Raw genomic sequence first — 4072 nt, forward strand, 5'->3', positions numbered from 1 at the left:
ATGTAAAATGAAACTACCAAGAGTAGAACCTCTGAAGATCGGGTTCTCTCAAGAAAGAGCATTTTTTTAGACTAAAACCAAAAAATAGAGTTCTCTATAAAGCAGTTTTTAAGGTTTGAAAGGTTTTATTGGACATACTTTAATTGAGGCCATCATTTCAAAAAAGTTTTGTTGAATTAAGTTTGAGCTTAATCTAAAATTATGTAAGAAACGTTTTTGTTTTATAATTATTCTTTTTGTACTTCTTTTTTTTAAGGTGAAGAGGAAAAATAACAGCTTATTTAATGGCTATTAACTCACCTCTCACTTTTAAAACTCACTTGTCAAATAATGACTCACTACTTCGCTTTTTGACTCACTTTTATAAAAGTAACTCACTTAAAAAATAATTTACTATTTTAATGGTTTTTTAAATAATAAAATAAAATTTCTTCAAAATAATAAAATATAGTTTTTATTTAAATTGCTATATAAGTATCCACTCAATCAAAAACTTGACCATTTGGGCAAATTTGCCATTAATCAAAATAATTCATATCTGGATTGTGATGAAAAAACAAAAATAAATAATAAATAACATTTTGACTTACTTAAATTATTTTTGTTATTGAATTAAAGTTTTTATAAATGAAAAAAAATATAAACAAATCGATTAATCGATTTAAAAAAATACTCTTTGCGTTCAATAATTATATCGTTGTCAACACGAAAGATATCGCCATACAAATTCAACGAAGTGAATGTGTTGTTATACATTTGAATTTATTATATTACAATTTTAAAATTTGTATCATTTTTGTTTTGAACAGTCAATAAAAAATACAATAAATAATAAATGAGTTATTTAACCAAAGATATTTGAATTAAACGAACAATATTTTAAAGTAAAAACATTGAATAATATAAAACCAAAATGATAAAAATGTTTTTCGTCATCAAGAACAATTACATACGTTTGTCATAACCCAAACAACTGGTTTAATTGTTTATTAATTACAACAATACATACAATAAAACTACGAATAACAAAGACACATTATCAATAAAGTACACTTTAACTACAAACACAACTTAATATATAAAAATTTAATCATGTAAAATGTTAAGATGTCGGAATAATAACTTATTAGAGTATATGATGAACACGACATTAAACAGCTGAGTAATGTTTATAACCAAAATATCATGTAAATTTTAACAACAACACAAACAATGAAAATAATTAATTAGGTTGTATTGATTAATTTCTATGATGAAATTATTTTAATTACGTTAATTATTAAAAATGTGATTTAAAAAATGAAGTCGATTAACATATGTATAGTTTTACACATTTAAAGTTGTCTCTAAGTTGTATACCTTTTAATTAATTGAAAAAACAAAGTTAGTGCATTACAAAACCTTTGAATGTGTAAATAAAGATAAACATTTGTGTTAATTTTTTTATTGATATTTTTTTGATAAAATATTAAGAGATAAATAATTTAATTTCTGATTGGAGCTTATGTTTAATAATTGTGACATTTCGTTTGTTCAATGAAAAATCTTTAAGAATTTGTCATAGTATAATACTTTTTTTTTAATTTTAGTCATTGCGTCGTTATTCACAAATATAATACAGCAACTTATGTTAACAATTATAGACAAGTGTTATTTATTGTTTTATTTTTACTTAATTATCATAATATTTTTTTTCATCTCACAACACACAAAATGAAACCATTGTATTTCTTTAACACCACAACAATTATCAAAGTAAAATAAAAACAAATTTAATTATTACTTGTTGACGATTTTATAAAAAAGATTCATAAAAAATTACTGTTTACTTTCACACTTTTATGAAAAATATAATACAATTTAAATAAAACATTAAAACTTTTAAACATGTAACTTCATACTAACAACGAAAATGATTCCACCAAATTAAATAATATGTATCTGTTTGGGCATAATAGTATTTTGGATAAAAATATAAACACATATATATTAAATATATTAAATTTGTTGCCCAATAGTTTATAACAAAATTGTACAACAACTCAAAATGATTTAATTTGAATTGATAAATGTAAATTTTGTCAAATTTTTAATATTGTTGTTTTGGATAATATTTGTACCAAATAAATTTTTTCTTTACCATTTATTTTATTTTCTATTTTTCGAGTATTATAAATATAGTTAATTATGGTTTATTTTTTAAATAAATTTTACAAACTTTATATAGTTGTTGAACTATGGATATACTAAACATAGTTTTTTTTGATGAGTATAGTTTTTTTATAGTAAAACGACGAATATTTAATTTTAAATAGTTAAAGTGAGTTACTTTATGCCAAGGTGAGTTAATAGCCATAACTCGCCGACGTACCTAACCCCCAACTGACCAATACTGCTAAAAAAGACAGTAAGAAAAAAAATTATATTAAAAAGTCTAGTTCAATTATAGAAACATAAAAATAAAATAAACAGTTCAAATGACGATCTAAAAAACAAAAAATAAAATATTATTAAAAAAATATTTTTAATTCTAAAACATATATAGTAGCAAAAAACAGTTTTTTGTAAAAGAATAACATTTTTAAAAGAATAATGTTTTAAAAACAAAATCGTGTTATCCTTGTTATTATTATTATTTAAATTAAACGATGAAATACGAACTTGTCAATAATAAGTCTTTGCCAAAATATCACAAACCTGAAAATTTGCCAAATAATTACATACCTCAATATCATTTACTATTACTCTTAATTATTTTCAACCATTTGAAAACTATTTTACTATTAGAAAAATAACCATACATTATAATAATTATAATTATCAAAAATACTAAAGTAACTTAACACACAAAAAACAACACTTAACTTGGTAAAAAAAGAAGAAATATTTGTCAACACATCAAAAATTATCAATACAAAAAGTTTCATTCAACTGATTTTTGTTGATAAATACATTTAAACAAACATAATGTACAACTGATTATTTTAAACTGTCGTTTTATTTTTTATATTTCAATACTCAATTATTTACGACTATTTTCCAATAACACTACATCATAAACAAAAACGTTTAAAGTAGTCACTTTTTGATTATCAATTATCAATAATTTAATAACAATTTTAATTATAAAAGATATCACTGTTGACCACAACGATTTCATTTAAAAAACAGTACAATAAATAAAACTTAATATCTATTTAATGTGTAAACTTGTAACATTGAACGAATACTTTAAATGGTAATACTAAGATTAAAACACTATTACTATTTACAACAATTTTAAATACCGAATTTTGGCTCACAAATATGTGTACATATAATATAAAAAACATTTTTTTCGTTAATCTAAAAGTTTAACATTATTTTTTGTTAAAAAGGTTACATAAAATAGTTTAACCTTACGATGGTGTTTGTGTAATTTAAATCTCACTTATTTTCAATATTTGTTTTTTGGTAATTTATTTTTAATTTTTAATTATCAATATAAAATTAACCCCTAAAACTCATAATTGTAGATAATGAACTATTTTTGATTTATGACCATTTTATTTGCACAATCGATACAAACAAAAACGGAATGTAAAGGACACACCGGTTGACAGCAAAAATAGCAACCACTTTTAATTCTCGATTTACATTGGCCACTACAAAGTTTACATGTTCCCAATTTTTCAAGTTTTGTACATAGTGACCTTTTTCTTATTGCTTCAACTTTTGTTCGTTGCTCAATTGGTATAAGTTCCAACTTAGTGTTCACTAATGACGGAGTTTGACATAAAAGTACGGGCGCTTTAACTATACTCATTGTTTTATCAACATCAAAATTAATAATTTCATTTTCACTGAAAATGTGACTAAGTATGACAGATTGTTCGATTCTTTTGGTACTTTTAGCTCTTGTTTTGACGTGTGGCTGACACAACTTTATACTCAAATCAATCAAGAATTTTTCTCTTTTGATCGTTTTGTTTGTTAAACAATATGCATTTAAAGCGCATATATCCACAATGTTAAAAAACATTGCCAAAGGCCACCTTCTCGTACCTCTTTTACAAGAATACTGTTTTACCAT

This window comes from Entamoeba invadens (genome assembly GCF_000330505.1).
Source record: "Entamoeba invadens IP1 unplaced genomic scaffold scaff_1105074726103, whole genome shotgun sequence".
Lineage (NCBI taxonomy): Eukaryota > Evosea > Mastigamoebida > Endamoebidae > Entamoeba > Entamoeba invadens.